General features: G+C 40.3%; 1 long non-coding RNA gene across 4 annotated transcripts in view; it reads right to left on the reverse strand.

Moving 5' to 3' along the window:
* Positions 1-23,272, reverse strand: part of LOC113831299 — a 99,518-nt gene extending 76,246 nt beyond the window's left edge. The window contains exons 1-5 of one of the 4 annotated variants that reach the window (XR_004771871.1): positions 22,825-23,272; positions 21,883-21,947; positions 12,084-15,573; positions 10,899-11,064; positions 8,995-9,131 (exon numbers count right to left, since the gene is read on the reverse strand). This is a non-coding gene — a long non-coding RNA (uncharacterized LOC113831299). Of the gene's footprint in view, positions 1-8,994; positions 9,132-10,898; positions 11,065-12,083; positions 15,574-21,882 lie in introns of those variants that run through there. The other 3 variants (XR_004771872.1, XR_004771869.1, XR_004771870.1) reach the window with 3 other exon arrangements.
* Positions 23,273-24,171: the final 899 nt, after the last annotated feature.

A 24,171-nucleotide genomic window follows, 5' to 3' on the forward strand; every position in this document is an offset into this window, starting at 1 on the left:
AGATTGAGCAAATGTGATATAAATGCATAATGGAGATTTACTCTGTCATAAAGGAAAAACAAATTACTTTTTTTGTAGGAAACAATATGGATCCAGAGAGCATTTTATATGAAACAAGTCAGTCCAACCATGATAGTATTATATGTTCTCTTTCACAAGAACAATGGGAAAAAAGACAACATGAAACTGAAAAAGGAAGTACTAGATGTGGAAGAGGAAGAAAGACAATGAGGGGAAAGGGGTGAGGAAGAGCAAGAGCTGAGTAGGGCCAAGAGGATTGGCTTAGCAAGTAAAGGCCCTTGCCTTTCAAGCCTGAGATCTCCCAGTGAGTAAAGCCTAAGGAACCAAATTCAATTTCCTGTAGTCAAAGCAGAAGGAGAGGAATTACTCCAAAAGTTATCCTTTGTCTTCCATACACTACACTACACAACACAACATAACACACACACACACACACACACACACACACACACACACACAGTCAAATAGTTACTGTTTCTGGCTTAAAGCCATGTAATTTAGGGTAAATGCAAAACATGAAAATAGACTGATATTGTAATTAAGTCAGAAAGGAAAACTTGGTAGAAAGTTTTTTACCTTCAATAAACTTTACTTATAATTGGATGAGTTATAATCAATACACAACACTTTAAATCAAGGGATGAAAAAGTACCATATTTCATTTATCAGCTTACTAGATGTCATTACCAAGATGACTAAAGCTTACTAAAACCCATGGGCAGATTGTAAATACTTACAATTGGAGAAATGGCAATTCACAAATGAAGTAGGAGAGACCAAGAGAGAGACACTATGGATCAGTTCATGAAAGAGACATTCTTTTCACAGTTGATGCGGATTAAGAAAGAGGGGAAAGAGAATCAAAGCATTCTTAGTAGATGGGGAAACTTTTTAAAAAAAAATGAAGTGAAAGTTATTTGGTCATGGTCTAAACAAATTAAGAAACATTTTTGCTTGATTTTCATCTATTTCCTGAAGACAGAATTGGTAGTTTGAGAATGATGTTCTTCAAAAGGTAGAAGTTACAGAGACGAGTTTAAAATTGTATGATGGAGCTTCTGTGCAAAGCTGAAACCCTTGAGACATGGGATTTGCACGCAAGAGTTGATACATCATTGACTGCTCTGATGCACCGTGGGCAGAAGGCTGTCCTGTCATCATCAAAAAAAGCAAGAGGGCTTTGCAAGATCCACATTGTGCAAACTAATCTAAATACCCCAAATGGAAGAACATTAGGCAACTTGGGGTTTTCTCACTAGTTGCTCAGAAGTCTTCCTTTGCTTGTGTGTTTGTCTGTGTGTGTGTGTGTGTGTGTGTGTGTGTGTGTGTGTGTGTGTGTGTGTGTGTGTGTGTGTGTGTGTGTTTAAAAGGACTCAGTACTGCTTAGTCCAGGTACATGTCTCTGTAAAGAAACATTGGCATAGAGTGGCTTTAGGAAGTAGTTATTCTTAGAAGACTATGATTGAGAGAATGTGGAGTAATGGATGCAAACATAGAACAGGATAGCCACCAAGCAAGCCCCAGTGTTTGCTGGTACTCCACAGTGTATAAGGTTGGCTTGCTCCTGTTGTCCACTTTGACTCTTTACTGTGTCTTCATTATCCTCCTCAAACTGAACTTTTGACAAAAACATTTTACAAATCATCAGCCACCATATTGGGTGCCTGCTTAACCTCATATTGACACTCAGTTTTTAAGAGGCAATTTGGCCATTCAATCCTAGGTTCCTCATTGGTATAATCAAAAGGAAATCTAACATAACAACATCATGGTCTTCTTATTCATTGCATTCAGTAATGTATTCTTTAAACACTGTTGAAGATCTCTAGGAATGTCTTATAGTCAAAGGGTGGGTAGTAGAGAATCAGGCTCCTTTTGTTTGCTACAGTAAATCAAAAATAAATACAAATATTCTGCCATCAATGAGGGGCAAAGAACAGGTTGTTTACTGGGATATGTTTGTGCAGACAGATGCTCTGCAGAGGTTCCAGGTATCGGGACATGGAAATCTACAGCTTCCTTTAGGAGGGCAAGCAAAGTCAAGCTGGAATCTAACTGAGGTGAAGCAGATCACTCAAACAAATAGTTTATTATAACTCATTTTTTTCATGACTGAGGCTCAATTCCAGAGAAAACTCAACTTCAATGGAAGAAGTTTTCCTTTGACTCAAAGGTTTGGAGATTTCAATCCCTGGTTCCATGGCTCTGTTACTTTTGTGTCAGTGCTGAAGCAGTACACAATGACTGAAGTATGTGTTGAATCAGGTGGCTTGAAAGATAAAGACAGCCAGAGGAGAGTCCAAGATCCCAATGACTACTTACAGACATAGTCAGTAACCTTGTCTATTAATGGATACACTAACCCCAACAGTATCATCACAGTGATGATCATGCCTTTAATAGATGGGGCTCTGTGAAACACATTCCAACCATAGCACCCTGTGTATAGAAAAGCATTTATCAAAATATGTAAGATAGCTCATAGATAGAACTACAATAGAACCAAATACAACTGGCAAAAAAAGTCAATGAAAGTATTCCTAATGATACTCTGCTATACCCAGAGTGGTGCTAGCCCAATCACCATCAAAGAGGCTTCATACAGAGACTGCTGGGAGCAGATGCAGTGATCCATAGTCAAACATTAGGCAGAGAGAGAGGCCAGTTGTAGCTCTCCATCAGGAACCTCCCCTTGGAGCCCATGGAAGAGGCTGAAGAAGAATTGGAGGAAACAGAGTGGTTGAGGACACCAGAAATATATGACCACAGAATAACTAAGCAGGGCTCTTAGGGGCTCAGAGACAAAGGCAGTAATATGGCGCCTGTATAGGTTTGTGCTTGGTCCTCTGGATATATATTGTGATTGTTTAGACTGGGGTTTTTGTGGGACCCCTAACAATAGGAATGGGGTTGTCTATGACTCTTTTGCCTCCTCTTGGGACCCTTTTCCTCCTACTTGGTTGCCATGTACAGCCTTAATATAAGGGTTTGTGCCTAGTCTTATTGCACCTTTTTATGCCATGATTGGTTGATATCCCTTTGAGGCCTGCTCTTTTCTGAAAGGAAACAGAGGGGGAGTGGATCTGTGGGGGAGAGTGGGGCAAAAAAAAAAAAAAGATTTGCAAGCTCGGTTTTGAATACCAAGATCAAAATTCATGAAATTTGTTTGTCTTCTTTCTAAAATATTTTTTCCTAGTGCTTTAAGTCTTCTAATAGTCTTCTTCTAGATCCAATCTACTTGCCTCCATATTTGGACAGACTTAAGTGACCAAAAAAACAAAACAAAACAAAAAGCCAAAAAATAAAAAATGAAACCATTCAATATCTCTGGTCCTTATTTTGCTTTATGTTTTCCATGGATCTGCTTGTTTCCTCAGATGAACAATCAGAGCTTGTTTCTGACATCATTCTTCCCTAAATCATTTCCTCCCAGTCAGTCTCTCTGTTTTTTACCTACTGATGTTTACCTCACCCTTTGTTAATTATTTTGGGGGATAACCAAGCAGCTACCTTATTTTTCATTTTTTATATAATTGTTTTAACTTTCACTTATCATTTTATTTCATATACATAGAAACACACACATTTCCCAAAACAGAAAATAATATGCCAACCCCCAAATTATGGGAAGAATAAATGAACCATCTCTGCTGTTGAAATTTCATTGCCTCACTGATACCTCTCAGTGAGAAAAAAAATCATGTTTACTACACAAAACCTGTTAGGTCTTTCTGAAAAAAACAGTAGGCACTTAATGCCCAGTGAGGATGTGTGTGCTTTCCTTACATTTGAGCACAGTATGTCACTGAGATCTCAAATTCAGTCTCATCCACTTATTCCCAAACAAATCAGACAGATATGAGAAAACTGGAGACCAAACTTCAATCCTGGTTCTACAAATTCTTGAATTTTTGGTTATGAGCCAAAGTAGTTAATAACTGAGAAATCACTCCAGTGCCCTACACAGTTCTTAGGCCAGTATATTACATTTGTCTTAGCATTTAAAAAAAAAGTAATTACTTTGAGTAGGGAGTAGGAATTTAGTGTCTTGCAACTAAAATATATCTGGTTAAATCATTAAGTGAAAATGCTACTGTCAGCCATGCAGACTCTAGATTCTGTTTTCCCACCTAGATCTATGGTTCTCTCTTGCACTGATATAAACCACTGCCTATGTAATCCATCCCTTTCTTGGTTCACTTGGGTATTTTCTAACCAAAGTTCATGTCATAACCTACTAGGCTATTCTGCTCTACTGTGTAATATTTTATATGGAAAATGACACTGAAATGTCCATGAATGAAATAATATCTGAAATCCAAAATCTTGCAATGCTAGAGAGATGGCTAAGCAGTTAAGACATCTTGCTACTCTTATAAAGGACCCAAATTCCGTTCACAGAACCCATGTGGCAGCTCACAAATGTCAATAACTTCAGTTTTTGATGGATATAGTACCCTCTTCTGACCTCTACAGATATCAGGCACCTATGTAGCACACACATATACACATAAGCAGACATTCATGTACATGAAATAAAAATAAAAATTTTAAATGTCCACAGTTAGGCAGGGCATTGGTGGCACATGCCTTTAATCCCACCACTCTGGAGGCAGAGGCAGATGGATCTCTGTGAGTTCAAGGCCAGCCTGGTCTCCTGAGTGAGTGCCAGGACAGGCTCCAAAGCTACACAGAGAAACCCTGTCTCAAAACAACAACAACAACAACAAAAATGTCCACAGCTAGCCCTGGTCTTGGTGGAACATGTTTGTAATGCTAGCATATGTGAAGTAGAGGCTACAGGATCAGGAGTCCAGGGTCATCCTTAGCTATATGGAGAGTTACAGGATAACCTAGGAAGAGAGACCCTGCCTTTAAAAAAAAATTAAAAACAAGATAAACAATTGAGAGGAAAAAAAGAAAAATCTATGAAACTCTCTAGTGTGTGAATATATAATCGCATGATTTTTACCATCATTATAATTATTTCTTAACTTGAAATAAGGATGAATAAATACCAAAGTAAAATTGAAATAATTTTTGAATTTTAATTTATGAATTTTGGCACCATATTTGTTATTAACTGCTGCAAGAACAAAATGACTGTGACATCAGAAATGAAAAATTCCTTCAAAATTTTGGTATTCATAATCACTAACATTAGCTGATTAGGGTGAATAGATAGAAAATATGATAGGAATTTTTAAAGTCTTTATCTGTTGCATAAATACTCTAGTAAACTTTATATGCAAATATAATGAGAACCTACAGAAATATTTTAAGAATTATTTATAAATCAAACTTACAAAGAGGTGTCATATCATGCTTATCAATACAACCATTCTTAGGATGACAATAAATGTCTGTTGATAATGGTTTAGTGCACACATGCACACACACACACACACACACACACACACACACACACACACTTAGAAACACAGCTCCATCAGGCAACTTTAATCCTTTGTCTCGTAGCCACTAATTATCTTTACCTGCCAAGTGGAAATGGGATATCTTGGTGGAGAGTTTTCTGTTTATTGCTTTATGGAACAGTAAGCCTAAACAATTGAAAAGCAGCAATTGCAATTGCTGTGGAGGAGATTCAATCTTGTAGCAGGGATTGTCATGTTGCTCAAAGAGAAATATGTTTCAAGGTAAAATCTTGCCAAGGGTCACACTCTGGGAAAGGGAAGGCAGAATTGAACTCACCTTGGGTGAAGCCACCCACAGGGAAGGGATGTGGAGGGTGAGGGACAATAGATGCTGCAAATCCACAATTCAAGGCAGTTGAATATAGGAATAAGATTGGAAACTGGTTAGCCACAGATGATGAAGAGTTAGCTGTGATCAATAGGGTACTAATCAATTAAGACTTCAGAATTAAAAACAGCTTTAGAATAAAGGCTCTGGGCTCATTTAAGAAACTCAGCATTACTGCAAAGAAATTGCTAGAAAGGACTCCATCAAGACTCCAAATTAAGTATGAAATGACACAGAAGGAAGACGGACTTATGAACAATTTATCCTGAACACTGTGGTTCAGAAATGAAACAGGTGAAGGAAGAATAGCTGATAACTGAGTGGGGTGTTTGTAGTTGTTGATTTTTAACTCTTTTCTCTCAGGGGGCCTGACACCCAGCTCCCAAATAAATACACAGAGACTTGTTCTTGCTTATAAATGCCTGGCCTTAGCTTGGCTTGTTTCTAGCTAGCTTTCCTTAACTTAAATTACCCCCTTTACCTTTTGCCTCTGAGCTTTTATCCTTCTCTATTCTATATGTCTTTCTTTGCTTCTTACTCCACTGCTGGTTTTGTAGCTGGGTGGCTGGCCACTGATATCCTCCTCTCCTTCTACTTTTCTTTCTCCTCCTCCTTCTCTTTTTCTCCTTCTGTTTATTTTCTCTGCCTGGCAGCCTTGCCTATTCATATCCAGCCTATTGACCATTTAGCTCTTTATTAGACCAGTTTTAGGCAGGCAGAGTTACACAGATTCACAAAGTCATACAAATGCAACATAAAAGAATGCAACATGTCTTTGCATCACTAGATATTCCACAGCATAAAGGAATATAACACATCTTAAATTAATATTCCACAACATATGTTCATGCGTAAAGATAGTCAACAAAAATTTGGATGGGACAAGTCTTTTGTTTTGTTTTTCGAGACAGGGTTTCTCTGTATAGCTTTGGAGCCTATCCTGGCATTGGCTCTGGAGACTAGGCTGGCCTCAAACTCACAGAGATCCGCCTGCCTCTGCCTCCTGAGTGCTGGGAATAAAGGCATTCGCCACCAATGCCCGGCTAGGGACAAGTCTTTTAAAGGATGACATTACACCTTTTCATGCTGAACCAACAAATATCCTAATGAAGAATATAAGCAGATACAATGAGACAGATTCTGAGTTCATTAACAAGCAAAATGCCACACAATGCAAAGCACTCTATTGCTACACACAGCTCTTTCATGTCACAGCATGTGCTCACACACATAGAATAAATGTCTTATTTGATTGAATATTTTCCTTTTTGTTCTTTATGGGCATGGTGGGGGAATGACAGGGTAATTTTTGAAGAATTAAAGTGCAAAATACCAATCCAGTGCATGTCTGAGTATACATTTCTAGGCTATAATATTTAAAGTGGATGGAAGTAACAACAATGTAGAAGACAGCTAGGCCCCCTCCCTTAAAAACAGTGTGTAAAAGATGTATATGAGGTAGATTCCCAAAGTTTTAGATACATTTTTGAATTCTCATTATTAGAGATTTTGTAATATATAAATTCTTAGAAAATTATAAGATTTATTTTTTTCACTTATCTACTAGTGAAACAGATATTTTCAGTTACAGTTTGATCAGACAGGTCTGCCCAAGTTGTAATGTTCTCTGGAAGGCAGATAAAACTGTAAAGCCATGCCACAAGCATTGAGTGGTGTGTAAGGTAAAGTCAGGAGAATGCAGTGGAGCCCTTCAAGCTGTCCGAAAGAAAGCATGCAAGGAGTAGTCAGATTCGGATCCTGGTGCTAATAGAAGCTAGGTAAAAAGATGCTTCATTTCTGTGAAGCTGAGTAAAGAAAAGATGCCAGGCACTTGCTCTTCCTGAAAGGGCCTGGAGAAAGGAAGCAGCGATTTAAAGGTCCCTGAAATGTGCTTCTTATCAGGCACAAAGCAGCTTACAGACTGCAAGATTTAAGACACGCGACTTTGACCCTCATGGAGATTCTGCACAGCCTTAGTCAATTCGGACTCCCAAAAGCCAATACAGTAGACAAAGTGGTGGAATAACAGACACTTATTTGTCACCGTTCTGAAGGCCAGAAAATTCTCAGGACCCAGGTTCTGATTGGTAGGGTTCCCACACAGTCCTGCAGCAGCCACCTTCTCACGGTGTACTTTTGTGAACATCCCTGACCAGTGTCGGGTCTCCAGCGATTCTTACAATGAAGAATTATAATACACACCAGGTCATGGTGTGACCCCCCAGAACTCATCAAACCCCAATTACGTCCCATAGATATCATTTCCAAAGACCAACATAAAAGAATGTAGGGCTTCAATTTATACACTGGGCAATGGGGTGAGGACACAAATCAACCCACAGAAGGAACTAAAGAGAGAAATCATGGCTGCACAGACAGAAGAATCTTCATAAAACTATCAAATTGAGTAAATCAGCTAGGTCAATAAATAAAATATTGCCAAAGCACAAGAGGGTCCAATGTGCTCTTTCTAGACTGTGCACTCAAAGTCACCCTTTCTAACATTCTAATGCCATTAATTATTTGTTATTATTTATATTTTACTAATGTATTATTTTTGAAATATTCATGATGGAATTTTACAACAGACGTTATGCTGTGTCCAGCTTTTCTTCGTTCAGGAAATACTTTTCCTACTAATAACTTGTATGAAAAGACAGACTATTGTGGAAAACTGGCAACACTTATTTTATGTTTGGTGGTCATTCGTTTACCAACTTTTGGACCACTATACACTGTGGAATTTAAGAACATTCATAAGTGTATTAGGTGTGTGTGTGTGTGTGTGTGTGTGTGTGTGTGTGTGTGTGTGTGTTGGGATACAGTCACATCAGTTCGTTTTTTTTTTTTTGTAGCGTCTTTTTTATTTATTTAAATTAGAAACAAACTTCTTTTACATGTCAATCCCAGTTCCCTCTCCCTCCCCTCCTCCCCTACCCCAATCCCTTTCTGCTCCCCTGAGAGGACGAGGCCTTCCATGGGGGATCTTCAAAGTCTATCATAGCATTTGGAGCAGGGCCTAGACTCTCCCCTGTGTGTCTAGGCTGAGAGAGTATCCTTCTATGTGGAGTGGGCTCCCAAAGTCCATTCCTGTACTACAGGTAAATACTGATCCACTACCAGAGGCCCCAAAGATCACCCAGGTCTCCAAACTGACCTCCTCTTTCAGGGGGTCGGGAACAGTCCTATGCTGGTTTCCCAGCTATCAGTCCTGGGTCCATGAGCTCCCCCTTGTTCAGGTCACATGTTTCTGTGGGTTTCTTCAACCTGGTCTTGGCCCCTTTGCTTATCACTCCTCCCTCTCTGCAACTGGATTCCAGAGTTCAGCTGAGTTCTTATAGGTACGCCTGGAGTAGAATTTAGATGTAACAGTGTATGTGTGAGTATTCAAACCTGTAGGCACCACTGTAGGCTGACAGTTCTGGTTATGCCATTTTTATAATATGGGTACCTGTTAGTGTACTTTATCTTCCCTTTCCAGGCTCTGTGTAGTGGCACCTCTCCCATGGGGATTTTTAGTTGATGAAGCTGAATGATTTTACTGTGTTTATTGCCACTCTTTTGTGTTTTATTTTTCTTGGTTAATTCTTGGGCAATTTTTAAATATTTTGTGCCTACAAATAATTTGTCAATTATGCATAACTAAATTTATTTTCTGTCCTGTGGCTTAGTTTTCACTTGTCTAATAGTATCATTTAGTAAATAGACACTTCACTTCTAATGTTCCTAAATAGCCAGTCTTTTCTTGCAGAGTAAACAAAAACTGTTTGGGAAAATAAGTATTTCCCATAACACAAAATAAAATATTCCATATCTTATTTTGGCATTTTTTATTGGCAGTCTTTGAACTCTCCTTGTTAGTCTACTGACTCTTGTGCTAGTTATTCTATACATTATCCTGATATATTTTTCTCTCCATAAAGAATCATTTTTTACACAGATAATTCTGATTTAATTATACACTATTGTATTCCTTACTTTTCCCTTACTATCCTGTGTATAGATCAGTATCTTTATATTGAAATTTTTTTCTTGCCTATATAAATTTTTATGGTGTATGTTATTGCTAGGAATTATAGGAAGAGGGATGAACAGTATATAGTTACCTTTTTGCTGCTGTTCTAGAATACCCTAGCCAAAAGCAATTTAGGAGGAAGGAATGTTTGCTTTAGCTTATAGTTTCAGAGGGATTGAGTCTGTCATGAAAGGGAAGACATGACAACAGGCAGTAAAGACATGGTGGCTGGGTGATCACATTTCTTCTGCATACAGGAAACAGAGAACAGGAAGTGGGCTGTACAATAAAACCTCAAGGCCTACCCCCAGTGATGTATTTCCTTCAACAAGGCTTCATTTCCTAAGTGTTCCATAACCTTCCCAGTGCACACAACCAGCTGCAGAAGTGCTCAGATAACTAACCTATGCTGGACATGGCACTTCTCATTCAAACCATTACAAATGATATATAATATAAATAATATTCTTAGTGGTTTTTAATTGAAATTCATGGAACTAACCTCAATTTACTTTTTATGTCTTTAAGCAGATTTTTTTTTTTTTTTTTACAAAAATGCTCAGTTTAGGTTTTGTTTTTTTGGGGGGGTAGAGTTCTTTTTAAGGAATCTGATATTCCATAACTGGATGATTTGTCTTTTTTTCTGTATTCTCATATTATTTCCTTTGTTTGTTAAAAAGAAACCCTGAAATTAATGAAGCAACATACAATGCAGATAACCTAGAGCTTAATATTCATGTCAGCTGGACCCTGCATTCTACGTTTAGGTCATGTAGTTTTCACACATCTCTTAACTTTTCCTCCAATCAGTCACAGTCTTTTAGATTGATGTGTCTTGAAGCTACCTTCCATGGTCATACCTACTGTGATTATCAGACACCTTGATTTGCCTTCTTAATGAGTAATTGGGTAGCTTATTTGCCCATTTAGGAATAATTTCAAATGTCCTTAACTTCATCTTGCCAAGAATACCAAATTAATTCAATCATAGTTAGATTTATTAGATGGTCTATAGAGTTCTTCTAGGCAGTATTTCAACATATTTATATATTTAACAGTTAATTGTTTTAAGTTAAGAATTTTCTTTCCCTCTACTTACCTTTCATCTCTCCTTCTATGGTGATTTGAAAGAAAGTGGCCCCCAAAGGGAGTGGCACTATTAGAAGGTATGGTCTTGTTGGAAGAAGTGTGTCACTGTGGAGGTAGACTTTGAGGTCTCATATATGCTCAAGCCATGTCCAGTGAGACAGACTACTTCCTGTTGTCTGCAAGCCAAAATGTAGGGCACTCATCAACTTCTCTAGCATGCCTACCTGCACACCACCCTGTCACACTGTGGTAAGAATGGACTGAACCTCTGAAAATGTAAGTCACCCTAATTAAATGTTTTCCTTTATAAGAATTGCTGTGGTCATGGTGTCTCTTCACAACAATTGAAACCCTAAGACATCTTTCTTTCCTTCCCCGAGGAATGAATCTAAGAAGACTTTTCTTATATATGCTAGGCAAGTTGCCCTATCACTGAGACCTAATTTAAGAGAAATAATGTTTTAAAAGAATTTTTCCCTTACAATTATTTTGTATTCATGTGTTTGGACACCCCCCCAGTGTCTGCACACCACTTTCCTCTCATTTGCCTAATTTCTTTGTCTTTATTATATGTTTATTGTTTAAAGCAATTTTAGAATTTAAATGTATTTTGATCATATTCTTCCACTTTCCCAAGCCTTTTCAGATCTCTCCACATCCCTACTCAGCCAACTTTAACTTCTTTCTCAAGGAACAAAAAACAATACAACACCCACCACCACCACCATCAAAAAAAAGCCAAGAAAACAAAAATAAAACACACATATACCCCCAAAACAACAAACTGTTACCAAATAAACACACACACACACACACACACACACACACACACACACACACACACACACACACCAAAACAACAACAACAAAACCTGTGGAGTACATTATATGTTGGTCAGCTACTCCCAAACATGAGATTTGCCCTGGTATTATTGATATACCCAGTGTCACTCCATTGGCAAAATTTTCCTTCCCCCATCTCCCAGAAAGTATCACTGACAGCTCAGTTGCTGACCTTTATCCCAGTAGCTAGGTTTTTATCCATCCATCCATTCGTTCATTCATCCATTTTTTTTAAAAAACGTAGCAAAATAAAATATAATAGTATAAAACAAAAACTATCACAACAAATTGGACAAGACAGACCAACAGAAGGAAAAGAGTCCAAGATAAGGCACAAGAATCAGAGACCTACTCGTTTGCATATTCAGGGATCCCATAAAAACACTAAACTGGAAGCCACAGGACTAGGTGCAGATCCCTGCACACCTTTTGCATGCTGCCTCAGTGTCTGTGAGTTCATATGAGCTTTGCCCATGCTGATTTTGAGGGCCTTGTTTTCTTGATAACCTCCATCTTCTCTGGCTCTTACACTCTTTCTGCCTTCTCTTCCATGGGGTACCATAAACTCTGTGGGGAGGATTTGTGGAGACATCCCATTTAGTGTTGAATGTTCCCAGGTCTCTCAAACTATGTGTCCTATCTGGGTCCAGTTTCTATATTTGTTCCCATCAGCTGAAGGAGGAATCTTCTCTGATAATGGTTGAACAAGGCATTGATCTATGAATACAGCAGATTACATTAGGAGTCACTTTTTCCCGAAACATTGTTTTTAAAACTCAATATTATTTGGCTGTACTCTAGGTCCATAATTCTGCTAGGTAGTCTTTCAAACTTAAAATTTTAATAAATATGTTCTTCTCTTTTACTATGAATTATCTTGATATTTTAAGACAATAAAGACATCTCTACAGCCAAGATTCTTGTTTTTCTATCTGTATTATTCCTTCCATGCTATTCTTTAATTAGAAACACTGTCAGAAAGTTTTGTATGAGATAAAATAAGTTATACATTTCTTTATGCTTTTTTTTCTCTCATCATTGGACACAAGTTTAAAGTTGTCAGTTATCAGATTTTTCTAAAAGATAACAAAATAAAAATAGAGTGCCTTCTCATGCTTATGTAGTGAGGAAAAACTGGTGATTTCACTTCCCCGAGGCTACGGAGGCTCACACAGTATAATATGGTTAATACAGAGATCAACTAGTTCTGAGGTCTATCAGTGAAGGCTGGGGGCGGCTTAGATGGAGTAGTGGCAGATTCTGTTGTGAAGGGCTTTAAACAAATGCATTTCTGACACATGATATACAGAGTTTAGAAGAAGTGGACCACAAAAGATCTTCATAAATTATTGCAATATACAGACTTTCTTAAGAGACATTGCTGTGCTGTGGGGAGATAAATAAAGCAGGTCAAGATCCAATAAAACTATTTTTAAAGAAACACATATGTAATGTGTAAACAAAAATGAAATTTCCCAACAGGCCGTGCACCTGCACCTTGTCTGGGCAGCACAGCAGAGCTGCCCCTGTTGACAAGGGCAAGGGTGAGTCAGCCCGAGAACATGAGCCTGGGAGATCTGTACCTGCCCCTCATCTGTTGTATGGTGGCATGGAGGAGAGCGTTCCACCCCCCTATAACTGAGGCGGGTGGGAGAGCTGGCCCTGAGGTCATAAGGAGAGCTGCCTGTACTCTTCACCAGCTGCAGCATTTGGGAGAGCAGGCCCTGCACCTTGATTCTGCAGCACAGTGGAGCTGACCTGATTGGCAGAATTGTTGGTAAACTGGCCCTGAAGTTGTGAGTCTGAGAGAGCTCTCCCCACTACTCTCTGTCATGCAGAGGTGTGGGCAGGGGAAAGTTGCCCTCCCTTTCCCCCTTCCCCCTCTGCTTGTGACAGGCATGGGAGCTGGCCTTCCCACTTACCAGCTGCCACCCTCAGGAAAGCACACCCTGCTCCCTACCTGGGCAGCACAGTATTGCTGACATTATTGGCAGATGCATTGGTGAGTTGGTCCTGAGGGTGGGAGCATGGGACAGTTGGCCACACCCCCCTCTGTCAGTTGTTGTTGAGGGCTAGGGAAAATCCCCTCTCCCCCTTGCTCCTGCCACCTATGGTGGGAGAGGGAACTGACCCTCCCCCCATCAGCTGCAGCTCTTGAGAAAGTAGGCCCTGCACCTTGCCTGGCTGGGCAATACCATAGAGCTCTGCCAGTGACCTGTCCCCATGGGAGATCTGGCCTTGCCACTCATCTGCCATAGGGTTGTGTGGTAGGGAAAGATGCCCTCCCTTCCTCCTTTTCCCTCCCCCCACCTCTCACCACCTGTGGATTGTGGGAGAGCTGCCTCTGTGGTCACAAAAGTGGGAGAGGTGTCCCTGCCCCTCCCCAGATGCAGCCCTTTGGTTGGGCGACACAGTAGAGCTGGTCTTGAAGGTATTAGGCGTGGGAGAGCCAACCCAGAAGATATGAAAGCAGGAGAACCGGACCTGCCCCTTGCTCAATCCTGCAAGGGATGAACTAGCCAGGGCAATGCTGGAGAGCTCACCCTGGTGGTGAGGCCAGGGGAGAGCTGGCAGCCCCACCAACACTGCAACTACCCAGACTCAGAAGCAGGGCTGTGAGTTGACCCACCCCAACATCCACCCCACCTATGATCTCCTAGAGCACGTGAAGGGGCTGGTCCATCAGACCCAAAGCTTCAGGACCTCCAAGACACGGGGCAACATCAGGATATCCAAGAAGAATACTAGTGAGGGCCTAGTACTGATAGTGTAGCAGAGCCCCGAGGCCTCAGACCAGACCAATGACTCTTTGCAAAGCACACTTGCAAATAAAGATGTATGAATAAAATATAGCCATATATATTTAGCATGAGTCACACTACAGCTTCCATGATGAGATTAATTTTTTCCTTTTTATTTTTTTTCTTTTTTTTTTTTTTATTTTGCTCCTAAATTTTATTTTGAGGAAGATTGAAAAGGCTGAGGGCAGATATGAAGGGACCGGGAAATGGAATCGAGACGCATGATGTGAAAGACACCAAGAGTAAAGAAAAAGAAAGTTAAAAATTAAAACTTGAAATTCCCATCTCTGTGTGAGTTAGAACAGTTAGGCTGATGGGAAGATTGAGATTTACCGCGTCGTCAAGGATAGGTTAGTTTACAGGGCTGCTAGGAATACATGAAGGGAGAAAAGTATGAATAACTCACACCGACAGAAATGATAGTAGGAATCAGTAAAAAGAATGAATAATTAGCTGGAGACAAGCTCCTTGAATACAGAAACAGTTTCTTTCTTGGTCCCTGCGACTTCCCCCTGCTGAAAGAACACGAGAAGAAGTGAATGAACCAATCAACCCAGCAGTCATGACCTGTCATGTTGTCTGGATACAGTGGGTCTGCACATGCAGAACAAAACGAAATTACTGAGCACTACAAAAGGAAGCAAAGGAGTTAGAACAGCAGCAAACATGTAAAAATAATAGCTAAGGTAAAATCTTATCAGTAGCTCCCCACAGAACTTTCCAGTGAGATCTCTTGTTTGAGCAAAGAACCCATCTGGAAAGGGGGATATTTGATAGTCAACATCTTGTATTATTTTCAGACAACTGAAAAATAACTAGGAAATAGAGAAAAGATGATGTGAAACAAATCTTCTGAAACATAAAATCTCACTTATTACATGACGTCAGTGGCCATTCAGCTTTTTGTTGTACTCAGCACACGTTGATAATGTGACCCGTAAGTTCAGCCTTCCATCTGCCCCGACTATTGTCTTTCTTCACCTTTTGAACATCTCTTTTTGATTTCCACATGTCCCTTTCTTCTGTTTTCAACATATTTATCTAAAAGAGCAAAAACTAGAAAAGTCTGTCTGCTAGGATTTAGATTATTATAACTGACTCCATTTTATTGTAACTGCATTTGCAAAGCTCCATTTAGACTTCAGTGATACTTCAGAACAAAGTTATCCCAGAAAAGAGAATGGAAAAATAAAAATTAAGTTTAGCATTCAGTTGTACTCAAAAGGCATTTTTAGATATTTTAGTAGTAAGTTATACAACTAAGGTAGTCTAGATAAACATCAGAAATTTATTATCTATCATTTGAAAGACTTTTAAAAGTCTAGACAATATTTTACAAGCCTTGTAAACAGATACCATAATTTACAAACTGTGACTTGCTTGCCCCCTGCCATATGAGTTTCCATTAAATCCTGACTCTTAGCAATGGGGTTTAATGTATATATTTATAGCAGTACAGGTATTGCACTAGCTGAGAATTTGTGAAATAATGACCATGCAGTGGCATAGTGGTTTCTAGTATATAGAATTAAAGCTATGAGTCTGAAGCCAAAAAACATAATTAGCAGAACTTTAATTGGTAGAATTACAATAAAGGGGGCGATCTAATTTACAGAATATCATCAGCCCCATAATCACCTGAAGCAAGATTGAGAAAATTATGAGGGGAGAAACAAAATAGAAGCTCCATGCCACAGATAATGAGCTAGTACAAGAAACTGCTTTCACTCTTCTGGGCCAGGGAGTAATGATGAAACTAACTCAATGTATCCAGCCCTTCTTCATGGCCTAGAGGGGTGGACGAGAATGTCCGGCCTCTGCTTCATGTTATCAAGAAGTTTTACTTGCAATGAGACTCTGCTTAGAAGGAGACCAAAATGCTCGAATTTCATAGTTTAAGTTGACTCTAATAAGAAGTCTTTCATTTCCAAAGACATTTTTGGAGAAAGTGACATACGCAGAAACTATTGCGGAGCTTTGTGAAACAGATTTTTTAATGTTCTCTCTCTCTCTCTCTCTCTCTCTCTCTCTCTCTCTCTGTCTCTCTCTCTCTCTCTGTGTGTGTGTGTGTGTGTGTGTGTGTGTACATATGTGAGTGTGTACTTCTGCATGGTGGGCTCATGTGAAGGGCATTGGTTCCCAACTTCCATTTTGTCCTGAGGAAGCCTCATACTCCTGCTGCATTTTCCTAGCTGTGGCCCTGTACAGGGGAGTCCACTACACTGAGGACAGCTGAAATTGCAGACACTCAGTACCATGTTCGGCTTTGCATGTATTCTGGGGGCCCAAACTCAGAGCCTGACTCTTACATGGCAAATGCTTTACCTTCTGAACCATCTCCCTAACCAGAGAGTTTTTAAAAGAATGGTTATTGGCTTCTAAATCTAGGAATGGAGATCACCGATAGATAGCTTGCCCAGCATGCACAGATTTGGCCTTGGGTTCAAATCTTAGTATAAAAAAAGAAAAGAAAAGAAGGAAGAGAGGGAGGGAGGGAGGGAGGGAGGGGTTATAGATTGTTCCTAATGAACCAAATACATTTTGAAAAACCTGGTCTTTCTCAGTGTTCACTGAGTGTTCTCCATACTATCACAGCCCCACACCATGTGTGTTGAAAGCATCTATGAATTAAACAATTGACCTTTAAAAGAGAAAACACGGTGAGCCGAAAACTCAGGTTCATGTCTTACTGTGCCAATTTACCTAGTCTTAGATGAAATGAGGGGAAAACTGCTTGTGCATAAAAAGCCTTCATTAACTGGAATGCTCCAATGTTTATGTTTGAGTACAGGCTTCTATCAAGGATCCAGAGCCAAGTGTGACAAGGCAAGTGTTTAAACAATGCCTGGATCTCAGAGACAGAGAGAGAGACACCTACTAGTCCATCTTCTACCGGTCCTAAGCACCTCCCGTTTTCTGCAATTAATGTAACGTTTTCTCTCTTACAGCTGACAGCCAAGAGCATAATTAGAGTCTAATAAAACACGGAAAAGTCACAAATGCAAAGTGGAATAAACAGTAAACAGCAATGGGAGAGGAGATCCGGGAACGTGATGGCTGGGTAATGCCTCAGATAAACTGTGTGCACACTGACACTGTCACGCTCTCGGCAGCCCCAAGTGTGCTGGTAGCCTGGTGCAGACAGACAGCTCGAATTAATCCCAAGAGACGCGCATGACAGGCGAGTGAAGCAGACAATTAGAATGAAGGAGGAAATTGGAAATGGCAAAGGTGTGAACATATGTCAAATTACAACTAAATGATAAATTACAATTCTGTCATCGGAATAAGCGGTAATTAAGAAAGATTTCAGCTATCCCTCTTGGAAAAGAAAAAAAAAAAATGAGAACGCCATCTTCGGCCCCCAGTTTAGATTTGTTTGTGGAATTGTTTCCATCCATCTCACACGCCATGTTCAGGCTTCCTGACTTTTGAGCTGCATTATTTGTGTACATTAAGGATAATTCTTCTCTTTCCTCTTCCCGGTTTTCCAGGCTGGCAGAAGGATAGTGTCAAAAATGAACAGGAAACTGATAGTGTCTGCTATAAAAACCTACACCGAGGCTCGCTGCTGAGGCTGCTGCTGCAGCAATCTAATTATTTTAAACAAGCCTGCACAGTCCAGCTGACAATTAGGAAAGTGCTCTATGGCTTGGGGGATTTGGAGGAAGCCTGGTAATCACTGTACACTCGTCCCTTTCGTTTAGGCAGTAATGAATGTGGGTGGGGCTTCCTGGCAGTTTTTGGCCACTTAACCACAATTTAAAACAGCTGTGTAATTAGTGCACGTTTATGCATCCAATATCCAATTCCAATTTAGAGTTTGTAACACCTGTGGTTTTGTTACAAGCTCCAAGACCACGGCAGGGGGATGACAGAGGCAAAAGCATAGAACTGGAAAAGACAGCCCCAGGGAGGGTATTCTGTCCCACGGGAACCTGTGTGCCCAGATTTGATGAGGGAGGAATCTCAGGAGTAAACAGAAGGTGCCCCATGAAGGGAGGATTTCTACAGCAAAGTCAACACAGAATATTCTGGCCTTCAATTCCTTAAGAAAGCAGACATGTCTCTGATTTATACAGCCCTTGCAAACTCTATTTAGAGAGAGAGAGAAAGAGAGAGAGAGAGAGAGAGAGAGAGAGAGAGAGAGAGAGAGAGAAAGAGAGAGAGAGAGAGATCTTGACATTCGAAAGCAATTGGATGGAACTAGAAGAAACCATCCTGAGCAAGGTAACCCAGTCACAAAAAGACAAACATGGTATATACTCACTCATATGTGGATTTTAGACATGGAGCAAAGCATTACCAGCCTACAATCCACACCACCAGAGAAGCTAGGAAACAAGGAGGACCCTAAGAGAGACAGACATACATGGTCCCCTGGAGAAGGGCAAAGGGACACATCTCCTGAGCAAATTGGGAGTATGGGGGGAGGGAAGAGGGAGCTAGGAGAAAGAGTTGGGGAGAGGAGAACATGAGGGAACAGGAAGGTTGAGTCAGGAAGAATAGAGGAAAGCAAGATAAGAGATACAATAATAGAGGGAGCCATTATAGGTTTAAAGGGAAATCTGGCACTAGGGAAATATCCAGAGATCTACAAGAATGACACCAACTAACAATCTAAGCAATAGTGGAGAGGCTACCTTAAATGCTCTTCCCCGAGAATGAGATTGATGACTACCTTATATGCCATCCTAGAGCCTTCATCCAGTAGCTGATGGAAGTAGAAGCAGACACCCACAGCTAAACACTGGACTGAACTCCTGGAATCCAGTTGCAGAGAGGGAGGAGTGATGGGCAAAGGGTCAAGACCAGGCTGCAGAAACCCACAGAAACAGCTAGCCTGAACAAGGGGGAGCTCATGGACCCCAGACTTGGAAACCAGCATAGGATCAAGACCCCCCTGAACCTGGGTGTCAGTGATGAGGTCTTGACAATGTATGGGGCTGCTGGTCAGTATTTATCCCTAGCATACGAATGGACTTTGGGAGCCCACTCCACATGGAGGGATACTCTCTCAGCCTAGACACACAGGGGAGGGCCTAGGCCCTGCTCCAAATGACATGACAGACTTTGAAGATTTCCCCATGGAAGGCCCCTCACCCCCTGGAGAGCAGAAACGGAATGGAATAGAGGGTTGGTGGGGGCAGGGGAGGAGGGGAGGGAGAAGGAACTGGGATTGACATGTAAAACAAGCTTGTTTCTAATTTAAATTTAAAAAATAGAAAAAAAAGAAAGGAAGGAAGGAAGAAAAGACTTAAAGACTTAAAATATCACTGGAAAGTACTTCGCTCTGGGCTCAAGGTGACAACCTGATTTAGCACATCTCAAAAAGGGTAAAATTGAATTAGTTGGTCATCTTCCACCTGTTATTTAGTGACCATGAAAACATTGATTTTAGAAATGCAATGAGAACTGTAAGGTTAATAGTGATAAATGATGGGAAGGCTTGATCGTAAATAAAATTTCTTAATCTACAAACAACCCCCAGTTGTTTGAATATGTATAAGACAATGTTCAAAATCTTCTGTGCATCATATCCGTTGCCAAATGGGGAGAACATAGAGAGCAACAGGTCCTCCACTCCCAATAGCGACAGTACAATGAGAGCCTGTTTAAAAAGAGACAAGAATCCTCCAAGTTTCTCTCAGGAATTATGTATGTATTTACTTCCTTCTTTTACGCCCTCGCCTGAGGGCAAAAGAAGCAGATATGGAAAAAGCTAAATAAAATTCTCTAACAGGGATGTCAGAAGCGCTGATGATTTCCTGGGATGAATCAATTCCTAGTAGCTATGACCTCATACTGTGGTCCAAGACCTCAAAAGCTTAACTGGGGCAACACGTTAAAAGTTAAAAAGGGCCAGTCATGTTAATTACATTGGGTTTCCTCTCTACAAGCCACTGTGATCAGATGAGGATTATTTTAAAAGAAATTCATCTATAGTAATCTGTATGCTTCAGGAGTAATGTAGCCTCGTGTGCCCATTCCTCATATTCTTATGGTTTGGGGTGGGAAGAGTCTAATATTGTATGCCAGGAGTTTAGATGGATCTAAGAAAGGACAAATGAGAGCTGGGTTTCAGCTCTTCTGGCTCAGGGGGTGGTGGGAGAAAAATTGCTGCAGTCATGTGGTTTACTCATCAAAATAGAAGTTCTCTTCCAGAAATTGGAATACAGGCATGTGGCCTGCAAAGGTATGGGATCTTACTTCATTTGGGGGAGACACTTCCCCTAAACAATGTTCTGATAAAAATAAGCTAGATTGTAGTAACTGTAATCTCAGAATTTAAACGTAGGTTATATAACAGAAGTTGCAAATGGGATGATGTCAATATTCAGATTTTAGACTGCATGTATGTGGAGAAAAGCATATCCAGAGGACAGCTTGCAGAAGTAGGGTTCTTCTTTCCACCATATGAATCTCCAGCATTGAACTCAGGTCATTACATCAGGTCTGGCGGTTACCAGGTCAGGCTTGGAGGTAAGCACCTTCACCAGCTGAGCCATCTCACTGGGCCCCAATTAATGCTTATTTGTTTTTGGTGCAATATTGTGTTTTTAGTAGCAAACAGAATCCTTTTAATTGCCATGTCTCTTAATTTTCAAAGGGAAAGCTTTGCTCTAACAACCCCAGGAGTTATAGAATTATGACTAGGGATCTTGCTGTATCCTATTTTGCCTTATATAGACTTTAGAAATGGATATTGTATCAGACAGTGCTTTCTACAGAGATACTCAGTCTTTAACCTAGATAAGATCTGTGAGTGCAAATGAAAAACTTTGACTATTGACAAACTTTCCAGGTAGCTTTAGTGCAGAGCTGGACTCTAGTCCAAGCTCAACTGTACTGAGGCCAGCAAAGTTCGACAAAGACTTCAGAAAGTCAAGTCCAGTCTCCAGACATCCTAACAATATGTCTCTCTGTACAATCATCCTCTTGAGCAGATGACTGATCCATGAATTATAGTGAGCACAGTATGTTTATAATTTATATGTTCAGTTACTTGCTTAATATAAACAAAATTGACAATGATTTTTTTCTTTCTTTCTTTCTTTCTTTTTTTTTTTTTTTGGTTTTTCGAGACAGGGTTTCTCTGTAGCTTTGGAGCCTATCCTGGCACTCGCTCTGGAGACCAGGCTGGCCTCGAACTCACAGAGATCTGCCTGCCTCTGCCTCCCGAGTGCTAGGATTAAAGGCATGTGCCACCAACACTCAGGGATAATGACAATTTCTAAGAACATTATCTCAATTCTAAATTTCAATGTCAGCACTTTCAAAATCAGAAACACAGTCAGGCCTGATAGCACATCCCTTTACCTAGCACTCAAGAGGCAATGGTGGGAGTACCTCTATGACTTCAAGGTCAGTCTTGTCTATGCATGGAGTTTCAGGTCATCAGGGCAATATAGACTCTGTATTAAAAAAATACAAATTAAAAATTGAAAAAAATTAAAGTGCACCCCTTTAATCCCAGCACTCAGGAGGCTGATCTCTGAGTTTTGAGGCCAGCCTGGTCTACAAATCAAGTTCCAAGACAGGCTCCAAAACTACACAGAGAAACCCTATCTTGAAAAACCAAAAAAAAAAAAATCAAAATCAGAAACATATGACAAATCATAACCAAGACAACATCTGATTTTAGTCTCTAGGGGAAAATCCCCAAACAGCAAAATATTATAGAATGGTTGTTCATGTCAGACAAGGCATCATGTCAGACTTCAAAACCAGAGTCCTGGGTAAGAGGGCGCAACCCATAGTCACAGGGGAACCTGTATGAGGTTTGAAATAATGAATGGTTACCAAGGTCCAGACTTGGAAAGCAATGGTAACCCTAAAATGTCAGGAGTAAGTAATCAGCTACGTTCACCTGAGCTGAAGAGTGACAACGAAAGTCACGGAGCTGACATCTAAGAAGCCCATACCTTCTGGTATAGAAAAACCACCTAAGAAGAGCCAAGTTACAAACTAATATGGATCCATCAAAATATATAGTAAAAGCAAGTGTGCTGCCATATGCCGGTGATCCAATGCCTTGGAGGTAAAGCTCAGTCTTTGTTTTATAGAGTTCAAGGCCAGCCTGGGTTACCAGAGGCCTTGTCTCAAAGATAGACTCGAAAAACAACAAACAAACAAGAAAGAAAAACAAAAGAGGAAAAGAAAGAACAAAAAATAAGAAATGCCAATGGTCAAACGATCTTACACAATGACTGTATTATTTTTAAAGGGAGGGCAACCACAGGGAACACAAATGAAACAAGGACTTATAAATGCAGCAGGACCGATACTCACGGGAACCCAAAGCGACTGAGCAAGCACAGGGCGGGCCAGCAAGGGGCTGTACAAGATAGTGTGGAGCTGGAAGGAGAAATGGAACCGTGTCCCGTAACACAGAAGCTATCTTTAACTGATAACCACTCACACATGGAAATTCAGTTTCCTCCAAGGGAGTCTCACTGGGAAAGCAAACCACTCTGAAAACAAACTCAATGGCATCTTCCTTGCTTTATAATGTGTCAGAGCTTCTCTCTCTCTCTCTCTCTCTCTAAAATTTTATCTTCTGTATTATTTTTTTCTCAGTTTTTACTATTAAGGTCCCTTTGCGCATCCATTACGGCTTTTTTTCTTTTTCTCCATTTTTTATTTAAGTTAAATACAAGATTATTTTACATGTCAATCCCATAGGGGGTCTTCAGAGTCTGTCATGTCCTTTGGGATAACGATGACACCAAGTAACAATCTAAGCAACAGAGGAGAGGCTACCATAAATGCCCTCTCCTGATAATGAGATTGATTTATATGTCATCCTAGAGCCTTCACCCAGCAGCTGGTGGAAGCAGAAGCAGACACCCACAGCTAAGAACTGAACTGAACTGGAATCCAGATGCAGAGAAGGAGGAGTGATGAGCACAGGGGTCCAGACCAGGCTGGTGAAACCCACAGAAACAGCTGACTTGAACAACGGGAGCTCTTGGTTCCCAGACTGATAGCTGGGAAACCAGCATGGGACTGATCCAGACCCCATGAACGTGGGTGTCAGTGAGGAGACCTTGGAAATCTATGGGGCCTTTTGTAGTAATTAGTTGTTATCCCTAGCATAGGAAGACTTTAGGATCCCATTCCACAAAGAGGGGTACTCCCTGAGCCTCGACACATGGGGGTGGGCCTAGGCCCTATCCCATTATGGCTTTTTCAGTTTTGTCTTTTTATGTGACTCCTGAGTGTGGGAATGAATGGATCTCTGTGTCAATATCTGTTTCTTTTGCCTTTGGGGGGGCTCTTTTCTTTCTTTCTTTCTTTCTTTCTTTCTTTCTTTCTTTCTTTCTTTCTTTCTTTCTTTCTTTCTGTTTGTCCTATCCCAGTGTGGTTTCTTTCCTTTGTTTTATCTTACTTTATTTTATTATTATCTTTAGAAGTCTGTCTGTTTTCTAATGAGATGGATGGGAAGGACCAGGAGAAGTGGGAGTAGTAGAAGGGAAACCTTAATCAGGATATATTGTATGAAAAAAATGCATTTTCAATTCAATAACAAAAAAGTACAGCAAAAGAGGAGTTTAGAAAAATGCACTCTACAGCCTAAATGCCTTGCTTTGTAAACAAGTTGATTTTGGAACATAATTGTGTCCACTTGCTTTAAGT

Source organism: Cricetulus griseus (assembly GCF_003668045.3).
Source record: "Cricetulus griseus strain 17A/GY chromosome 1 unlocalized genomic scaffold, alternate assembly CriGri-PICRH-1.0 chr1_0, whole genome shotgun sequence".
NCBI lineage: Eukaryota > Metazoa > Chordata > Mammalia > Rodentia > Cricetidae > Cricetulus > Cricetulus griseus.